General features: G+C 33.8%; 1 long non-coding RNA gene and 1 pseudogene across 1 annotated transcript in view; both read left to right on the forward strand.

Moving 5' to 3' along the window:
* Positions 1–6556: 6556 nt before the first annotated feature.
* LOC125843436 (U2 spliceosomal RNA) lies at positions 6557–6718 on the forward strand (annotated as a pseudogene).
* A 10085-nt stretch (positions 6719–16803) lies between these two features.
* The window catches only part of LOC125842217 (uncharacterized), a 33567-nt gene continuing 27681 nt past the window's right edge, over positions 16804–22689 (forward strand). The window contains exons 1-3 of the long non-coding RNA XR_007443885.1: positions 16804–16890; positions 16960–17057; positions 17284–17331. This is a non-coding gene — a long non-coding RNA (uncharacterized LOC125842217). The remainder of the gene's footprint in view (positions 16891–16959; positions 17058–17283; positions 17332–22689) is intronic.

Genomic DNA, 22689 nt, shown 5'->3' on the forward strand with positions numbered 1-22689 from the left:
TATAAATGGAATTTGAAGATCAGTCGATTTTTTATATGTTTTCTTAAAAATATATTTGAAGTTATTAAATTGTTGTGATTTATAGTATTTTTGCGTTAGTTTTGAATAATATAGGTTACTCATGTTTCAATTCACGTGAATAATCATAAATATTTTCAGTTGTTAATTTATTGTGAATTCTAGAAATTTTGACGTTATTTTGAAATAGTACATGTTACTTATTCTATTCCAATTAGTCAACCAAATTTCTTATATGATTTAAAAATATTTTTAATTGCTAATTATTGTGATTTATAACATCTTTTATGCAACTTTTAATAATATAATTTGTTCAAATTCATATGACAATGATAAGATTTCAAGAGTCAACGCAATAAAAATTTAATTTTTTTAAAAAGTTGTACCTCTAATATATTTTGTAGCTAAAATATACTCTCTCCGTCCACTTGTATTTGTCATGTTGCGCTTTTTGAAAGTCCATTTGACTAATTTTCAAAGTTAAACCAAATTGTATTAATTCGATATTTTAAAAAAAAACAAACTAAATATGCAAAATCTATACAAAAAGTACTATAAATTGTTAATTTTTGCCTATGAATATGATGAAAAAACACATTGTAAAATATTAGTTAAAATTCTTATAGTTTGACTCTAAAAAGGAAATCATAACAATTAAAAGTGCATAGAGAGAGTAATAAATAGGTAATTAAATTTCAAGAAGTTTGAAATAAAAGGTTAAAAAAAGGAATTAGATAAACAACATTTATTGAAAATTGAAAACATATAAATAATAAATGGGCCCAAATGAGGTTAAACTTTTTGGCTAATAAAGTAGTAGGTAATTAATGGTGTTAAATTGTCTAATAATATAAATTTTAAAGGTACAACTATAAAAGAAGAATGTATAACACTATGAAACACATATCATCCAACACTTGTCATGTGCTAAGTAGTAGATATTCCCACTTATTATATATAGTAATATGTTTTCTCATTTAAGTAACTTTTTATTTATTTTGATTTAAAAGTTAAAGTTTTAATTAACTTCAATATCCTAAATAAAAGAAAATAGTTAAATATTCTGCACATAAAATTATGTTATTTTAATTTAAAAATTAAAACTTTAGTTAACTTAATGTCCTTAATATAAGGAAATAGTAGTAAAAAGATTGTGTACGCTTTTTTAAAAAAACTAGTGTTTTGGAACGTGCAACTTATCCCCTATTATTTCATAAAAAATGTACATGTCTGATTTTATATCTTCAAATCCACATTTTTAATGACTGCTATTTTTTATAAAATTTGTATATGTCTAATTTTATGTATTATTCTACTAAGTATGTGTTTAGTCAAACACAACAATATCATCTAATTTTAACACAATATTAGTTATTACTCCCACTATTTCTTTTTAGTTGTCATATTGTGCTTTTTTGAGAGTCAACTTGACTAATTTTTAAAGTTAATTTAGATTACACTAATTTAATATTTTGAAATAAGAATTTAGATATTCAAAAACTATATAAAAAGTACTATAAATTGCAATTTTTTTCATATCAATATGATGAAAAATACATCTGAAAATGTTAGTTAAAGTTTAGATCGTTTGACTATTAAAAAGAAAATAGTAACAACTACAAAAGAACGGAGAGAGTAGTTCACGAAATAGGAAATGTTAAACTATGTAAAACTAATTAAGATAATATAACATCTAACATTATCGAAGTTGCTGACATAGAATTAGCGTTGATACTTATAATATTAAAAAAATGATTAAAACACCTAAATAGGACTAACTTGCTTTTTACCAACCATAAAAAGGCACAAATATAAAAATAAAGATGTACCACATTCGAGGCAACCATGCTATTCCCATGTATACATGTCCAGTAACTCCATTATCTTTAGAATGTGATACATAATCTTTAGGTTTATTCAAAAGTATGTAATTTTAATTTGGTTAAAAGATGTAACAAGAAAATAACAAAAAACTTCATTTCATATACCAAATACCTTTTCAAGAAGCAACATATATTAGACAACCAAGATTACATCCCCATGCAGGTTCACTACTAAATCATCAAAAGCTCAATTATGCTAAATCATGATTATAACTTCTAAACTCTTCATGTATGGAGAAAATAAATGAAAAGGTTGGGTATATTTTGTTAGGAAAATAGATCCTTGATTGATTACATGTATATTGACATTTCAAAAGTTAATATTGCAATAAAGATTGGAAGATGAAGCAATTCAAAATTGACATTAAATAAGCATAATTAAGTCTAAAGAAGTGATACAAAGTTCAAGAAATATTAAATATACAGTATTAAGTGTATGTAAATTCAAAATACACGTTTCACGAACTATAAGGAGAAGCCTAAACATCCAAATTATTCATATACTAATGACATATGGTTAAATATATATAGTCTCTTACTTTTAACTGATTTATTAATTGTATGAATAGTATTTACTGCAACTTTTGAATCTTCTAGTGTTGTATAATATAATATTATATAATTACTATCTAAATATAATTAAATAAATATTTTATAACATTTTAATTTAGAGTAACTTTTTTTAGTGGCATTATTGTAGTAACTCAATTTTATATGGTATTTTGGTATTTCAACTTTCAACCTATCTAAATACTAGATAAAGGGTGCCCGTGCGAGGCACGGGCATATGGTCGAAATAAGTTTAATTGGTATAACTAATCTCCAGATATCGTCCAGATACCCCCAATGAAGCATCCAAATTATAACATGAAATAGGGAACCATCAAAATAAAATGTAGTGGTGTTGAGTTGGTGCTCGTACATTCACTATCCCTGTATAGTGCGCAATGAAGTTTTTCCTTGAAAATATAAATACCTAAAATATATCATAAATACCACTATTAATATTATAGCTACAACACGGTACCTTCATGAATATATTAATTTACACAAAATATATCATACTATTCACACCCATAATAGGTCATAACCAGCAACCTTTTTTAAGTTTGGATAGAAACATGTGCAGCCCATGAGTGGTTATTAGATGGCTAGACTCGGCAGGAATTCAAGAAAAGTTGAAAGCTTATAATTCTTTCGTACTTGGATATTGAACAATTCATACACCAACTCTTGAATCCCAGTGAAAAGAAAGAAAAACTTACTACTTCTGCTATTAAAATTCTAATTGAAAAGACAAATACCCGATGCAGAAACTTTTAGTAGAAAAATATATAAAATGTTGTTTTACTCCCTCTATTCTAAATTGAACCTCCATGTTTAACTTTAGTACAAATAAGAAAATGGCCCCTGCAAAAGTGTATTTGCTAAAGTTAGAGAGCATGATACCTTTCAACATGAAAATGATTTACTGTTTTTATTCCCAAGAAACTTCTGGTGTTCCCTCAACATCTTCAAACTCTTGCGTCTTGCCCTTGCTTAACCATACAAACTTGAAATTTCCTTTTTAGCATACATAGACATAGGTAGTGAACTGAGTGTCTTTCGTAAGTCCTATTTGCTCAAAAATTTCATGTATTTCCAGATCACTAAACTATTTTATTCCCAAGGATTTTCTCGATCTCAAGTGTTAAGGTAGAGAGGTAACATCTGCTAGGGATCAATCACAACGTAATAATCTAGCTCTAGCAAGTGTTGTGGCATATAAAATTGGTGTCCGAAAAAATAACAATTTCTGTTTACAGAGGAAAACACTATCACACCAAAGCAAGAAACAGAAGTACAAATGAGTAACATGCATCTGTTTTCCTTTTAGGAAAAGTTTTAAAGACAATTCTAACTTATACTACACAGTCACTACTCATCTGCCTAGATGTTGCAATATTATTAACTCTGGAAAGACCTCCTTTGAGGTAACAAAGCAATGTTTTCTACTCGAATTACATATAATTTCAATCCACAAGCTCCCCATTTATCAGATTCACATTTGACAAGTTAATTGAGGAGATAATGGAAATAAACACACTTGAACTATTACTTTTCCGCGAGTTTCACACGTGAACAATTGGTTGTTCTTCTTTTCTTTTCCTACTTGAACTATCACTATGTGCGTATCATTCTTGATAACTTTTTCACGAGTTTCACCCGCAAACAATTTGTTCTCCTTTTCTTTTCCTAACTAAACTATCACCATTTATGTATTATAAGGGAAAAATGATGGTTTTTTATGTTCTTTTGGATAGCACAAGACAAGTTAATTAATGCCTCAGACTGAGAGTTGTAGTGATGCCTCTACAGGTACTCCCGTAGACAAAATCAAAGCTCTAGCCTCTGCCTCTCTTGCTTCGTCTTCCTCTGTTACTATTGATATTTTTGCCCCTTCAGGTATCAGCTGATTAATTTTTCTATAATTTTTCCTCAAGATTTGATATCTTCTTTCTTTCTGTTGTTAGTAATCCATCTTATGTGTGTTACTTTTTCAGCAATTTTAAGAATTCCTTCGTAAAATTTGACTACATCTAGATCCTAAGAGACTACTAAGAGTGACAACAATGTAGAAAATAGAGAGAACCAAGGTAGCTTATTGATCTAACCACTGGCATGTAGCACAGTTTGCAACAGGGGAACTATTTACATTGTCAAAATCTTTAAAATGATGTAGTTGTCTCGCAAAGTTTTGATCTTTTTACCCCAAGTTAATTGAAGAGAGAATGGGATTTCACACGTGAACAATTGGTTGTTCTTTTTTTCTTTTCCTACCTGAACTATCACCATCTATATATCATATTTAATAACTCTTTCGCAAGTTTAACACGTGAACAATTGGTTGTTCTCTTCTTTTTTTCCTACTTGAACAATCATCTTCTATGTATTGTAAGAGAAACAGTAATATTTTTTTATGTTCTTGTGGATAACGCTGGACAGATCAATGAATGTCTAAGACTCAGAGTCCTTATAGAGCAATAAGAGTGACAACAATGTAGAAAACAGACAGAACCAGAGAGTAGTTTATTGATCGCATATACAATACAGAAAAAGTAACTCATAATATTATTGTCAACCAAAATAACCACTTACTAAGAGCAAAACCTCGTGAACTCCAGACTGAACCTCTTTTCATTACTACACATACATGGCATTTTTGGAAGGGGAAAAAATCAAAAAATATTTTCTTTATTCTAATTTATATGACGCATATGCAATTTCGAGAGTTAATCACATTTTAATATGCTTTTCAAATATTTTCTTAATTTCCATTTCATTTTTATATTCTTTCATCTGTTCATGTTAAATATAGAAGTGAAAATTCATCAGGGGTAAAAACACCAGTCTTTTGGTTGATCTGTTAGGACCTAATGACGACGAAATAACTCAAAATTATAAGCAGAAGTAAGCTAAATCTTTCATTGAAAATCGAAGCATAAGATAGAAATATTTTCAAATTTAAACACACCATAATCTCAAATGTGAAGTACACAATAATCTGAACCCCCCCCCCCCCCCCNATAACCTTAGGATGGTTTCAATAACAAATTTTCCCCAAGTCAAAATAACATTAGGTTTAAACGGAAGGTAACAATTCAAAGTAACAAATACAACATGGAACAGACGGAAAGATGCATTAGAACAAGAAAACTCAACACAGCAGAAACAGAAGCATATATTTTGTTCGTTCATAAAAGAGAACCTCTGAAGAGTTGATTTGAATCAGCCATAGTGAATGTGTTGTTTTCCCATGGAAATAAAGGAGCTTTCAAAAACACACGGCAACTGATCACGGAAAGGCAAAGACGATGCCCTTTTGGATGACCACAAAGGATATGGAATGCAATGGCTCCGCAAGAAGATCCTAATCTTTCCTGACGAGCAAGAAAATAGGTGGAATTGAAACACACGCGTCAATCAAAGAAGAAACTGAAAAGAGAAATTACCAGTTTACCCTTAGGTTAGCCTTAAACCAGCACGTGTAGGGTTTTTACTGATTTCGTCAGACTGAGGAAACTGTCACTTATTTAGAATGATGTGGTGCTTTGGTTACGATCCAAAATCATAGGTCATGATTGACGTATGAAGAGTTACTATCTAGGCGTACCAAAATTATTAATAGAGGAAGTAGTGGTGGAGTTAGAAATTTTATTAAGGGTGTCCAAGAATAATGGTGTGTGGTGTGTGGCTGTCAAAATTAAAAAAAATTGTGATATTTGGGATTCAAAAACGGAACCGCTTCATTCAAATGGGCACCCATTACCACTACGCCAAAGACATAGCTTTTGTCAAGAGTGTCCAACTTTAAATATATATCCGTGTAGAATTTGACATATATATACAACGTAATTTTCCGACGAATGAGTGTCCAATTGGACACCCTAGGGTGGCTGTGGCTACGTCTCTGAGAGGAAGAAAATAGTAAATATCGTCAAATCTCGATTTTAAATTTAAGGCTAACTATCAATATTCTATGTATCAAATTATGAAAAAGTAAAAACACATATAAATATCACAAATTATGAAAAAGTAAAAACACATATAAATATCACAATTTACCTCCACTCTACATATACATTATAACTATATTCATAAATGACTCACAATTCATACCTTTCGCCATTTTGGCTAAAATCAAGTGTAGTATCTATTTTTATTAGTTTAATAATATCTAATATATGAATCATCGATGAATCACATGATGTGTTGCTATTGGGGCCTTCATGTGTTGCCTTAGCATTGCACGATTGCCTTGGCCTGGCTAATCTAATAGACGATCGATCCTAACATCTCTTGAATTTATGATATTACAAGTCCGGCAGGGGTAAAAAAGGAATTTAATTACTAGGCTTTTTTTTTTTTTAATATTATGTACTCTTTTTATTAATTTCCTTTTTTCCCCCACTTTCTCAGGGGTAACTTAATATTTACGTCTTTAAATAATTCACATTAGCAAAACCCTAGGTAGAAAAATTATAAGCAATATAGAAAAGTGGAAGCAGCAAAGAGGATACAAAGAAGATGGATGTTGATGGGGCTATGGAAATCCTTAGCAAGCTACTTGTGCGGTCACTTTTACGATTCAAATGTGTTTCAAAATTTTGGATGACATTGATTTTCGATCCTTACTTTAAGATGAAGCCATCTCAATCATGCCAGGAATGACGATAATTCCCAAAAAAATCTTGTTCTTCAATGGAACCTGTCACGCTCCGAGCCTACACCCTGGGCAGAACCGGCACCCGGAGACCATTGCTGGCCCCAAGTGAACCCTTGGCCTGGCTTTCTAGAATCAGTGGAAACCTAACTCAACAGAATAACTCGATGCAATGCAAGGTTATAAAACAACTTAACTGATGCATAACATGCCAAAAGGCAACTCGTGTCTCAAAATAGAATATTTACATATATACATAGATGAGAGACTCAATACTAACTGATTAACTTTCTGTGAAGCCTCTATAACACTGAGATGGATGTTGGAACAGACCCCACAACATCCTAATAAAACAAAACTAGGAACACAAAATCACAGAGTCCTCCGGAAGGCAAGGAGGCTCACCACTGACTCTAGAGTGCTCAGCTGGATCAATGACGTGCTGGATGCTGATCCTGGGTACCTGTGTCTGCATCGTTATAAGATGCAGGCCAACTGGCATCAATACATTGAATGTACGAGTATGCGAGTTGGAAAACTAAAAAACAACTTAAGCTTGAAAAGAATACAAAGGAACTCTTACCTTGGCTCTGCTCGACTCATGAATAACCGAACTCAATATAAAGCAATAAGACACATGCAATATATAAAGCTTGTAAAACAGTGTAAACAACTTAGTTCGTTAAAGATAAAGCAATAACAACTCAACTTTACTTATATAAAAGTAATATAACTTTAGTGGGAGATTCTTTAACCGACAACCACCACTATGAGCCCTAGTGATGATACAAAGAGATATGGATATCTCTTCTTCATGTCCTCTTCGGCTTCCCAAGTAGCTTCCTCAACTAATTAGTTCCTCCAAAGGACCTTGACTGAGGCTACCTCTTTTGTTCTCAATTTGTGAATTTGGCGACCTAAAATATGAACATAAATCTCCTCATAAGATAAGCTATCCTTGATCCTAATACTTTCAGTTGGTAGGATTAATGAAGGATCCCCTATGCATTTCTTCAACATGGATATGTTAAATACCGGATGAACCGCTGTTAGTTCCTGTGGTAGCTCCAACTCATAAGCAGCATTGCCAATCCTTTCGGCTATGCGGTAAGGTCCAATATACTGGGGACTAAGTTTCCCCTTCTTACCAAACCTCATAACCCTTTTCATGGGTGAAACCTTCAAATATACCCAGTCATCTACTTCGAACTCTAACGCCCTTCTCCTAACATCAGTGTATGATTTCTAACGACTCTGTGCCATCTTCAACCTCTCTTGAATCACTTTCACCTTCTCCATAGCTTGGTGAACTAAATTTGTTCCTATCAACCCTGCTTCACCAACTTTAAACCATCAAATAGGAGATCTACATCTTCTCCCAGAAAGAGCTTCGTATGGAGCCATCTGGATGCTAGAGTGATAACTGTTGTTGTAGGAAAACTCAATGAGAGGTAGGTGATCATCCCAATTATCTTTGAAATCGATCACATAAGCCCTCAACATATCTTCTAGAGTCTGAATAGTGCGCTCTGCTTGCCCAGTCTGAGGATGAAAGGCAGTACTTAAGTTCACCTTCGAACCCAGGCCTTTCTGAAAAGATTTCCAGAACTGTGTAGTAAACTGTGCACCTGTATCTAAAATAATGGAGACTGTGACTCCATGAAGTCTCACTATCTCTTTAATATATAACTTGGCACAATCTTCTACTGAATTGGTAGTCTTTACTGGTAGAAAATGAGTTGACTTTGTCATTCTGTCGACAATCATCCAAATAGAATCATGCTGTCTGCGAGATCTTGGCAGCCCTGTGATGAAATCCTTATTGATTATCTCCCACTTCCATTCCGGAAGTTCTATCCTCTGAGACAAACCACCGAACCTTTAGTGTTCAACTTTCACTTGCTGGCAATTTGGACACTTAGCAACAAACTCTGCAATGCCCTTCTTCATGCCATTCCACCAATAAACTTCTCTCAAATCACGAATCATCTTGGTGGAACCCGGATGAATGGAATATCTGGAGCTATGAGCTTCCTCCATAATCCTCTCTTGGAGTCCATCTACCATAGGTACACACAATCTACCTTGACACCTCAATACACCATCTCCCCCTTGTTCAAAAGCTAACACTTTTTGCTTTTGAACATTTGCCTTTAACTCAAGCAAAAAGGGATCTTGGTCTTGTTTCTCTTTCACTTCTGACACTAATGATGACTCGGCCCTGTTCGTCACCGTTATTCCTCCTTCTGCGGAATCTATAAGTCTGACTCCCAGGCGTACTAGTCTGTGCACATCTTTTGCTAACTCTTTCTTCCCTTCTTCAATATGGGCGGTGCTACCCATAGACAACCGGCTTAAAGAATCAGCAACAACATTAGCCTTACCTGGGTGGTAAAGAATACTCAGGTCATAATCCTTGAGTAATTCTAACCACCTCCTCTGTCTGAGATTAAGCTCTTTCTGAGTAAGTACATATTGAAGGCTCTTATGATCAGTGAATATATCAACATGCACACCATACAAGTAATGACGCCATATCTTCAAAGCGAACACTACAACAGCTATCTCTAAGTCATGGATTGGGTAGTTCTTCTCATGAACCTTCAACTATCTGGAGGCATAAGTTATAACCTTTCCATTCTACATTAAGACACAACCCAAACCAACTTTAGATGCATCACAATACATCACAAAACCTTGAGTACATTCTGGTAAAGTCAAAACTGGAGCAGTAATCAATCTCTTTTTCAACTCCTGAAAGCTTTTCTCACAAGCTTTAGACCATTGAAATTTCACTATCTTCTGAGTCAACTTGGTCAAAGGAGATGCAATAAACGAGAACCCCTCTACAAACCTTCTATAATAGACAGCTAACCCCAAGAAACTCCTAATATCAGTTGGAGATGTGGGTCTAGGCCAATTCTGCACAACCTCATTTTTCTGAGTATCAACTTTAATTCCATCACCAGATACAATGTGGCCTAGGGATGCCACAGACTCAAGCCAAAACTCACACTTAGAGAACTTGGCATACAACTCCTTATCTTTCAAAGTCTGAAGAACTATTCTGAGATGACTAGCATGATCTTCTTCATTTCTTGAATAGATTAGTATGTCAATCAATGAAGACGATAACAAACATATCTAAATAAGGTTTGAAGACTCTATTCATTAAGTCCATAAAAGCTTCCGGTGCATTGGTCAAACCAAAAGACATGACTAAAAACTCATAATGACCGTATCTGGTTCTGAAAGCTGTCTTTGGAATATCACATTCCCTTACTTTTAGTTGGTGATAGCCCGATCTAAGGTCAATCTTCAAAAAACAAGTGGCACCCTGAAGATCATCAATCCTCGGAAGAGGGTACTTATTCTTGATGGTAACCTTGTTCAACTGGTAGTAATCTATACACATTCTAAGGGAACTATCTTTCTTTCTTACAAATAAGACCGGAGCGCCCCAAGGTGAGACACTTGATCGAATGAAACCCTTATCTAGGAGATCTTTCAACTGTTCTTTCAACTCTTTCAACTCTGCTGGTGCCATTCTATATGGTGGAAAAGAGATAAGACGAGTATTTGGAATGAGGTCTATGCAAAAATCTATTTCTCTCTCAAGAGGAATTCCGGGTAGATTATCAAGAAAAACTTTTGGAAACTTTCTTACTATAGGAATTGACTGAAAAGGAGGTATCTCAACACTAGAGTCATTAACTAGGACTAAGTGATAAATACAACCCTTTGAAACTAACTTTCTCTCCTTAAGATACGAAATGAAATGACCCTTAGGCACTGTCGAACTACTACTCCACTCTAAGACTGGCTCATTCAGAAACTGAAACTTGACCACTCGAGTTCTACAATCTAATGATGCATAGCAAGCATGCAACCAATCCATACCTAGAATAACATCGAAATCTACCATGTCTAACTCAACCAAATCAGCCATGGTGCTTTTGTGATTGATGGAAATGGGACAATCACGATAAACTCTTTCCGCTAGAATAGACTCCCCAACAAGCGTAGAAACACAAAAGGGTTCACAAAGTCTTTTAGGAAGAGCATCAAACTTATTTGTAACATAAGGAGTTACAAAAGATAAACCTGCTCCTGGGTCTAGCAAAGCATACACATCAAAAGCAAAGACTTTGATCATACCAGTGACAACATTTGGAGAATTCTCTTGCTCATGGCGACTGGTGATTGCATAAAGGCGGTTTGCTCCTCCGCCTGTACTAGAAGTAGCTCCTCTTGGTGCCATCCTGTCTGGGGGAGCAACTGATGAAGCTTGGGCCCTATTGCTCAGATTTCCACTACCTTGCCTGTTCTTAGGACACTCTTTCATGAAGTGACCCTCTTGCCCACACTTAAAACAACCTGTCTGACCATCACGACATCCCCCTGGGTGGGTTCTACCACACCTAGCACATGCATGGATCAAACTACCTCTTTGTGCCACACTACCTGAAGACTGTGTTGGTCTAGCCTTGAAGTCCTTCGAATTCTGGCCATTATGTTCACCTCTGTATCTGGGTGCATGTGCCCTAGCAGATGATGGAGCAGGTCCCTTTTGCCTTTGTTTAAAGGATGGACGGTTCGCATTACCTTTCTGCTGCCCGAACTCACTACCGGTCTTAGCTCTCTTATTTCTGAACTCTTCCCTGCCCCTTAGTTTCTCTTCCTCAACCTACTGCACATAAACCATTAACCTTGATATGTCCATGTCCCCGATAAGCATTGCAGCCCTACCTTCCTTACTCGACATAAGAGACAGCCCAACAACAAATAAGCTCACTCCTCATATCCGCAACCATCTCCGGAGCATAACGGGACAGTTGTGTGAACTTCAACCCGTACTGATGAACACTCAAAAAATCCTGCTTAAGTGTGAGGAACTCACGTACCTTGGCCTCTTTCAATTCTCGAAGAAATAAATGCCCCAAGAAAGCTTTCTCAAAACAGGCCCAACTCGCAGGTGGTGCATCCTCAGCTCTACTTCCTTTCCACTGGTCAAACCAAGTTCTAGCAACATCCTTCAATTGATACGGAACTAGTTCAACTCGCTCAGTATCTACCACATGCATCACATCAAAAATCTTCTTCAACTCCTCAATGAAGTTCTCTGGATCCTCAGTAGTACTCGAACCCATGAAACTCGGAAGATTCATCCCTAAGAACTCATGAATCCTTGAAGTGTCGCTCCTTCATGTCGAGCTCCTGCTGACCTATCTAATTAGTTACAGCTTGACTCAGAATTCTAATTGCCTCTCTGAACTCAGCATTAGAAACTTCCCCTTGTGGTTGCATTCCTGGGGCATAATGTAACTCTTGCTCCTCAACATAACGTCTAGGAAGACGCCCTCTGCCAACTTTTTGTGGAGGCATGACTATCTGAAACACGCGCAAATATGAATTAGAAACAAACTTTTTAGAGATAAATTCTAACGCACGAGATGAGTGTGAAAGAAATGAGAAATCTTCCTAAATGTCCCAGCCTCCTAATTATAGATGTGGCGTGCTTCACACCGATAACTAGGACTCTACAGAAACAGCTTCATAGACTACCTAGGACTCTTGAACTCTGTGCTCTAATACCAAGTTTGTCACGCCCCGAGCCTACACCCTGGGCGGGACTGGCACTCGGAGACCATTGCTGGCCCCAAGTGAACCCTTGGCCTGGCTTTCTAGAATCAGCGGAAACCTAACTCAACAGAATAACTCGATGCAATGCAAGGTTATAAAACAACTTAACTGATGCATAACATGCCAAAAGGCAACTTGTGTCTCAAAATAGAATATTTACATATATACATAGATGAGAGACTCAATACTAATTGACTGACTGACTGTTTGTGNNAATATTTACATATATACATAGATGAGAGACTCAATACTAATTGACTGACTGACTGTTTGTGAAGCCTCTATAACACTGAGATGGATGTTGGGACAGACCCCACAACATTCTAATAAAACAAAACTAGGAACACAAAATCACAGAGTCCTCCGGAAGGTAAGGAGGCTCACCACTGACTCTGGAGTGTTCAGCTGGATCAACGGCGTGCTGGATGCTGATCCTGGGTACCTGTGTCTGCATCATCATAAGATGCAGGCCAACTGGCATCAGTACATTGAATGTACGAGTATGCGAGCTGGAAAGCTAAACAACAACTTAAGCTTGAAAAGAATACAAAGGAACTCTTACCTTGGCTCTGCTCGACTCATGAATAACCGAACTCAATATAAAATAATAAGACACATGCAATATATAAAGCTTGTCCACCACTATGAGCCCTAGTGATGATACAACGTTTTACCTCACGTTGCCTAAGGACCATTCTATACCTTACCGTGATATATGACCTTACTTAACTTAGTGGATCCACTAGCTTAATCTTACGTGATCATCTAAAAAGAATGACCCGTTAATCCCCATGTTTGGCTACATGGTTCGTATGGAGAGTTGAGTAAATATGAACTCGCGTCCCCAATTCAATGCTCAATACTACTCCCAAAATACTTTAGCTCATAAGTGTTTTAAACACATCTTTCTTTAGTTTGAGATAATTGCTCAAAATCTAGCCCAAAGGCTCACTTGGAATCGATGTTCCTTTTTCTTGAAAACTATCCCAAAGGTTCTTTTGGAATCATAGTTCCTTTCTTACTCAAATGTAAAAACATTTAGAAACTTCTTTGGGAATACATAGTTCCCTAATAACTTTTGAGAAATGAACTCAACTCTATACTCTTGGCTTAACTTGAAAATTGAGCCTTAAAACGAAGTTAAAACGTTTAATAAAGACTCTTGAAAAACTTTAAAGACTTGTTTAGACTTGCTTCCTAACTCCTAAACTTGACTTCTAACTTCTCTTGACTTGATCCTAACTTTCTTGAATTGAATTATGGATTCAAGGATTATGATTTATGTTTGGAAAGACCTCATGATGTTTAGGAATGATTTAGGACAGCTAAACTTAAGAAAAATTACTAAATTAAATTTTTGAAACAGTGAAGTCCGCGTCTTGTCCGCGACGCGGAGCAGATTTTTGTTCACAGAGGGAACAAATCCGCGACACAGACTTGTTTCATGCAAGCTGTCTGACTTTTCTCCTTCGTTTTTTCCAACTCTAAACCCTTTTAACTTCAAAGGTTCTTTCCCCCAAACACTTGGGATCATTAAAACCGTTAATATACCATAGATTTAACTCGGATTTACAACCGGAAACATGCACCAAACCCACAAGAAACTTCAATAACACAACCACAAATTCAACAAACACAACCAAACACAACCAATCTTTTCTCGGAATTAAAACGAGTTTGGCGTGTGGGGGAATGAACCAACCCAACACTATGATCTCACTTGCCTGAATAGGGATCACCCCCAATGATGTCCACAACGATCTCGACGAATCCTTGCTCCTTCTTCTCTTTCTCCTCTTCTTTCTCTCTTCTCTCAAAAGCCCTAACTCTCACTCTTTTAAAAAAAAAACTGATTTAAAATCAGTCTAACACCTCAATATAACCCAAAAGAATTGGCTAGGGAAAAGACCAAAATACCCTTACAAAATCGGGTTAACTGCCCTGCCAACGGCCCAATTTTCAAAGGGAATAACTCACTCATACAAACTCGGAATTGAGCAAACTTGGCGGCGTTGGAAAGATCATTCCAAGGGCTTTCCAAACATAACTGGAACTACACCTAAATCATCCTGAGCTAGGAGTTAGGACTTTTAAAAGTTGACCAAAAACTCATATTTTCCCATACTTAGCCAAATATCCAGATTCTGAATTTTTCCAAAAAAGACTATTTCCAATTTCAAGCTTCTTCATAATTATTTCAAATTGCATGACGTTACAATATCTCCCCCTTGGGAATATTCGTCCTTGAATGAGATTACTCTTACTAAGCTAAGGGTGTAACATCAGACGCAAACACCCAACAAGTAACCACGCAAACACCAGAACAACATCATGCTCATTATAATTTAAAGAGCACTAATAATGAAATTAATACCTTAATCTGCATTTCCTCCGGATTCAAAGAGATATGGATATATCTTCTTCATGTCCTCTTCGGCTTCCCAAGTAGCTTCCTCAACTAATTGGTTCCTCCAAAGGACCTTGACTGAGGTTCCCTCTTTTGTTCTCAATTTGCGAATTTGGCGATCTAAAATCTGAACATGAATCTCCTCATAAGATAAGCTATCCTTGATCCTAATACTTTCAGTTGGTAGGATCAATGAAAGATCGTCTATGCATTTCTTCAACATGGATATGTGAAATACCGGATAAGCCGCTGCTAGTTCCTGTGGTAGCTCCAACTCATAAGCAGCATTGCCAATCCTCTCGGCTATGCGGTAAGGTCTAATATATCGGAGACTAAGTTTCCCCTTCTTACCAAACCTCATAACCCCTTTCATGGGTGAAACTTTCAAATATACCCAGTTATCTACTTCGAACTCTAACGCCCTTCTCCTAACATCAGTGTAGGATTTCTTACGACTCTGTGCCGTCTTCAACCTCTTTTGAATCACTTTCACCTTCTCCATAACTTGGTGAACTAAATCTGGTCCTATCAACCTACTTCACCAACTTCAAACCATCAAATATGAGATCTACATCTTCTCCCATAAAGAGCTTCGTATGGAGCCATCTGGATGCTAGAGTGATAACTGTTGTTGTAGGCAAACTCAATGAGAGGTAGGTGATCATCCCTATTACCTTTGAAATCGATCACATAACCCCTCAACATATCTTCTAGAGTCTGAATAGTGCGCTCTGCTTGCCCATCAGTCTGAGGATGAAAGGCAGTACTTAAGTTCACCTTCGAACCCAGGACTTTCTGAAAAGATTTCCAGAACTGTGCAGTAAACTGTGCACCTCTATCTAAAATAATGGAGACTGGGACTCCATGAAGTCTCACTATCTCTTTGATATATAACTTGGCATAATCTTCTGCTGAATTGGTAGTCTTTACCGGTAGAAAATGAGCTGACTTTGTCATTCTGTGAAAAATTAAAGAACAAATATTATTATCATTCTTAGTGTTGAAGTAACCCTTTTTCTTAGCACTAGAACTGATTTGATTTTAATTTGAGTTTTGTTAGAGTTACTAATATTTATGGACTATAACCTTTATTAAACCATTCAAAATTCAAGTCTCAAAAACTAGAAATAATATGATAAAAGATAAAAACTATGAAAAAGTATAAGAAATATTTTAAAAATAATACAAAGTAAATACTTCTATATATGAAAAATTATAATTTAAAAAATTATATATAATGTCGGGTTGGTTGATCTCGAATTGACATTTGTTTTTAGGTAAAACCAAACCAATCAAGTATAGTTGTGGAATGAACCGAAAACCACAATTGACATTGAAAACTACCAATATCCCTTTTTTTAAGTTTAAATCTAGACCCATGGTCCATTTTATTTAATAAAAAATGGGCTCCTAAACGGATCCACACATAAATATACCAAAAAAGTGTTGGTCGGCCCAAAAGTAGTCAGACCAGGTGAATATAAAAGAACCCTAAATGATATAGTTTTGTGATTTGTGCTCTCCGCCTCTTCTTCTACTTGTTCTCATCGCCTCTACAAAGATGTTCTCTCTTGTGCTCCCCCACTGCGCTTTAGGCAGAACTGAAAGCTTAACACAATCGACATAGGTAATCAAGCAGCAATCGAGAACTTCTTCCCCCTTTGGTTATGGGGGATTAACATTCCCCACCTTGATGTTGTTGCTATTGTTGTTGTTGTTGAGATCAGCTTTCAAAGGTTCATTTTTTTAGCCATCTGGCTTCTTCATTGTTTCGTTTTTCAACTGACTCTGCTTTTTGTTTGAAGGTGTACTACAAATTATTAAGTATTGGGAAAAATGGTAGAGATGGAATAAAATTGATGTTGAGATTTTATATGCAAAATCCAACTAATTCAGGATTGAGGTATTATTGCAGTTGTTGAATTCCTATTTCTGTATTATTACTATACTGCATTTTCTTAGAAAGGAAAAAATAGTATAATGTACTAGCTAGGCTAATCTTATTTGCATCAAATTCAGGATCCAAAAAAGAGTAGAAAATTCTAAAACTGCCAGCAATATTACGTGTGAAAAAGAATTCAGACTCCTTTGTTCTAGTCTGATCTCAAGTTTGGAACCTTCTATTTCAGGAGATAGATGCAACTCTTTGGATAGCTACAAAAGTTTAACTACTGATGGTAATAATACTAACACTTAGTTTCATTCTATTTTTTTTTCTCTTATTTTAGATTATGATGATATATGTTGAATTCGATCTGTTCGGTGTCCACTATTTCGTCAAATTTCTTTCTACGACTATATTGACTACTTGTTTTTATGCCTTTTTAGTCATTGTTCTCTAATTTGGTTGTATAGCTTTGCTTCAATAAATTATTTATACGAAGAAGGTAGTTGAATTTGCTTAATAGAAATGTTAAAGAAAAGCCATTTCATAAGGTTTGTTTAACTCAAAATTATAAGAGATTCATAAAAATTAGGTGATACACTTTCTCATAAGATCAGTGTAGTAATTGCTCATGGACTTTAAAGATGTTGTCAAGTCATTACATTGAATGAAGAACTGAATGTAGTCATTACCAATATACTTCCAATTCCCCTGAAAATATATCAATTAAATTTTGACTAATGAAACTTAAGATTCAGGGAGCAAGTATCATTTGTTTGTCTGGTTAATCTCATGAAATTATAAATTGAAAAACCTACATGAGGACATATTTGGTGGAAGGTGATGCAGAATTGTGAGATTTAACCTCTTCCGTTTCTCTTGCTAATCCTAGTGAAAATGATTTAACTACTACACTGACTCGCACAAATTTTAATTAATCACCTTATTGAAAGTTTAGATATATTAGAGATATATTAGAAGTTTAGACTTGATAATGGCAAGATTTGTGTTGAGTGAGGCTCAGAGTATTATTGCTTTTTTATCTCTTTTACCACTTAGAGAATCAGAGGGGATCAGAAGGCTTGAATTAATAAATATACAAAAAAGCAGGTGACGATTAGGAGAAAAGTGGTGTTTGATTAGGTGGTTGAATATCTGGAATTCAGATGTAAACAGAGTTTTGGCCGTGGTTTTGAAGCTTGGGCAAAATGGACAACATTGATCAAAAGGAAGAAGTGGTTGTCCAAATTTCATCCCAAGCTTCAAAACCTCTGCCAAAACTCTGTTTACCATCAACTGAATTTCAGACATTCAACTACCGAATCAAAGAATACTCTTCTCCTAATCTTCAGCTGCTCTTCTGCATTATTAGTTCGTGCCTTCTGATTCTTCAACTGATCAAAGAGATCAAGAACAATATTACTATGAGTCTTACTCAACATAAATTTTTTTGTTATCAAGTTTGGGCTTCTAATTATATCTCTAATATATCTAAACTTCCAGTAAGGTGATTCATTGAAATTTGTCAAAGTCGATTTAGTAGTTGAATCCTTTTCACCAGCATCAACAAGAGACACAGAAGAGGCTGAGTCCAACAACTATTCATCACCTTCTACCAAATGGGTCCTCATGTAGGTTTTTCAATTCATTATTTCGTGATATCCATCAGACAAATGATACTTGCTCCCTTAAACAAAAGTTTCATCAATCAAGATTTAATTAATATTTTTTAAAGGAAAAAATGGAAGTATACTGATATCATCACAATCTGAAATGGTAGAGAAAAAAAGGAATGAAACTAAATATCAGTATTATTACCATCAATAGTTAAACTTCTATACCCATCTAAAAGTTGTAACCAGTGTTTTCAAAAACGTTTTTTGGGCGAGTCTTAGGGCGGGGCGTACCAAAAACGCTTCGGGCATAAATTGATAAGTCCTATAATTTAGGGCGTAAGCACTAAGCATAAAACCATAAGTTTTGGGCGTAAAAACGTATGCCCTGAGTGTTTTTAATTATTTTTTTTATCTTTTTTTTTTGCTTTAAATCATTTTTTTTTTATTGGTGTAGTGATATTTCTCAAATAGTAATTACAATACTTTTTTTCTTCATTATTGGTTATTAATATCTATCTCAAATAAAAATCATAATAAATTTTCTATATATTTGTAGACACGTAATTTTTGACCGAACTTAAAGTTGTACACCATTTTTATTGGTTAAAAAGTCCCTTTATATTTAAATTAGATATTTTAATTTTTATCTTATTTTGTTAAGTTTATTTTAAATATTTTAAAAAAAATTGATTTTAGGCTAAGTTTTATTTTGCAATATAATAAAAAATGACAACTAATAATATATGTTTCTTTTAAATTAGATTTAATAAATAATCTTGTATTTTTAATTATAATTTTAGATTAATTTTTGTTGGCTAATATTTTTACTATTAATATTTTTTTACATATATTTAATTAAAAGAAAAAGAAATAAAATTAACCTCCCACTTACTCTCACCCACAACCCCACATCACCCCAAAATCTCACAATCACTCCCTCACTTCTACCCACTACCCCAACTCCACCCTCACCTATACTGCTATGCATACTACAATCAGCAATACCTAAAAAAAAATAAAAAAATACACACACGCAACAAAGATACAAACAAACAAAATATGTTTTCTTCAAAGACATACACAAAAAAAAAAACGTGAAGGAAAAAAGGAAAAAACCATACACACCCAGAAAAACACAATCCATACTTAGATTACTCCACTATCCACGCACAACAACAAAAAATTTGTGGGTGTTTCAATCGAGCTTCGGTCAAATCTTGCGGTGCTTATTTTCTTCATTTGCGGTATTCAACTTTACCTTATCTCTTTAATTTATTTATGGAATTTGATGTAATTTTATGACAAGTTTTCCTATTTTTTATTCATTATTTGATTGAATATTGAGTTAAGTGTTGGTCATATATGTGATTCAAATTTAAAAGACTTGATAAGAGAGCTTTTGTGAACAACTAACGCTACACAACATTTATAACAGAAAAGAATGACGGATAACAAAAAAGAAGAAGGCATAGATGCAAGAATTGTCAAACTACTTTTGATATGAAAAAAGATTTTGAATAGTGATAGACTTGAAGTGGATATCAACAAGAGTGATGCCTTTCTACTTTTGTTTAAGAAGAAAGTTCATGAATATTGACAGTTTTGTGAAGTGGATATCAACAAGATCTTACACAATTACGTATTAATTTTGTTTTTCCGTCTATTTTTAAAGATTAAAGTCGTAATGATATGTGTATTGTATTATTTCTTTCTTTTTCCTTTCTTTCTTTCTTGTGTGTCTTTATGATGTCTCTTAAGTTTAATTTTTATACCAACTTCCGATTGGTGTAAGTTTATAATTTCTTTTAGTTCAAATTAGTATTATAAAATGCTAGAGTATATCCTAAAGAGATACCACTTCCTCATGAATTTATCTTAATTATGGTTGAAATTTAAGTATAAATCAAATTTAAAATTTATAATTATTTTCTCTTGGTTCAAATTAGTAATTAAATTATGTTGAAAAATCTGCTGATTACTAATCAAATTTTAAAATTTATAATTGATTGCTTAAAAGTAATAAATCTTAATGATTAAAATATATTCTTTATTGGTGTTTGTTATGTAAGTTATAAATACTATCGAGAACAATTCATGCGTGAAAACTTTTAAAAAAAATTATATACTAAAAAAAGAAATATTTATATTATTTAAAATAATTGAGACATGATCATTGTTATAGATATTATAAAGAAAGGATATAACTTACTTTATCATCATAAGGTCAAGTTACGTTGTAATAATTTCATATGACTCCATAATAATTGTTTATTATATTTCTACAAAATTCAATTCATTAAACATAATTACGATTCATATTTGGTTAGAGAAGGGTGGAAAAGATCAAAATGAATAAAGTAAAATTTAATTGCGCAAATAAATGATATAAAGTATTAACTAATATTAGGTTGTTTTATACTGAGAGAATTATAAATTAGTGCTAGACTTATCACAAAAATTTAAAATAAGAAGATGATGTATGTATATGTAGTCAAATATATATTGTATGGATAAATACGTACGTAGAAATCTCCACGATTAAAACGCTACTCGTTATTTAACTGTAACCATTACTTATTTACAATATAAGAATATTAATTAGAATAAACAAACTCAATATATCTAATCTATTCTTCAAAGTATATTTATTTATTTCTGTTGCTTTTTCTTTACTTTGAAAATTGTATATTTATGTTATTTATTTTGAAATCGTTAAAATTACAAGAATGTTCCTTCACTTCTAAAAAAGATGATTACATGTAAAAAAAAATGTTTTTTCCCTATGGAACCAAATTATACATCTACACATCTATAGGAAGGTATAATATAATTATTTTATTATATATTCTTTTCATGTAAGAAGAAACCCTCAAAAAGTATTTAAAATTTTCAACTAAAATTCTCACACACACGCACATGCATACGCACACGCGCACACGCACGCACGCACATACACCAAAGATAAGATAAAGACATTATTATATATTTAATACCTCTTCTATTTAAATGATATTTAATGTAGTATTTATATTTTGCATGATCTCGCGAAGCGGGAATGAGTTTACTTGTGTAAAATTAAAGAACAAATATTATTATCATTCTTAGTGTTGAAGTAACTTTTTTTTAGCACTAGTATTGATTTGATTTTAATTTGAGTTTTGTTAGAGTTACTAATATCAATGGACTATAACCTTTATTGGACCATTCAAAATTCAAGTCTCAAAAATTAGAAATAATATGATAAAAGATAAAAACTATGAAAAAGTATAAGAAATATTTTTAAAAATAATACAAAGTATATACTTTTATGTATAAAAAAATTATAATTTTAAAAATTATATATACAATGTCGGGTTGATCTGATCTCGAATTGACATTTTTTTTTAGGTAAAACCAAACCAATCAAGTATAGTTACGGAATGGACCGAAAACCACAATTGACATTGAAAACTACCAATAACCCTTTTTTTAAGTTTAAATTGGACTTATGGTCCATTTTATTTAATAAAAAATGGGCTCTTAAACGGATCCACACATAAATATACCAAAAAAAGAGTTGGTCGGCCCAAAAGTGGTGAGACCAGGTGAATATAAAAGAACCCTAAATGATATGGTTTTATGATTTGTGCTCTCCGCCTCTTCTTCTCCTTGTTCTCATCACCTCTGTGGAGATGTTCTCTCTTGTGCTCCCCAACTGTAGCTTCTTCCCCCTTTGGTTATGGGGTATTAAAATTCCCCACCTTGATGTTGTTGCAATTGTTGTTGCTATTGAGATCAGCTTTTAAAGGTTCATTTTTTTAGCCATCTGGCTTCTTCATTGTTTCGTTTCTCAACTGACTCAACTTTTTGTTTGAAGGTGTACTAAAAATTATTAAGTGTTGGGAAAAATGGTGGAGATGGAATAAAATTGATGTTGAGATTTTATATGCAAAATCTAACTAATTCAGGAGTGAGGTATTATTGCAGTTGTTGAATTCCTATTTCTCTGTATTATTACTATATTGCAATTTTTTTATATCTCCAACTGATATTAG

The sequence above is a fragment of the Solanum stenotomum genome, chromosome 10 (assembly GCF_019186545.1).
Source record: "Solanum stenotomum isolate F172 chromosome 10, ASM1918654v1, whole genome shotgun sequence".
Lineage (NCBI taxonomy): Eukaryota > Viridiplantae > Streptophyta > Magnoliopsida > Solanales > Solanaceae > Solanum > Solanum stenotomum.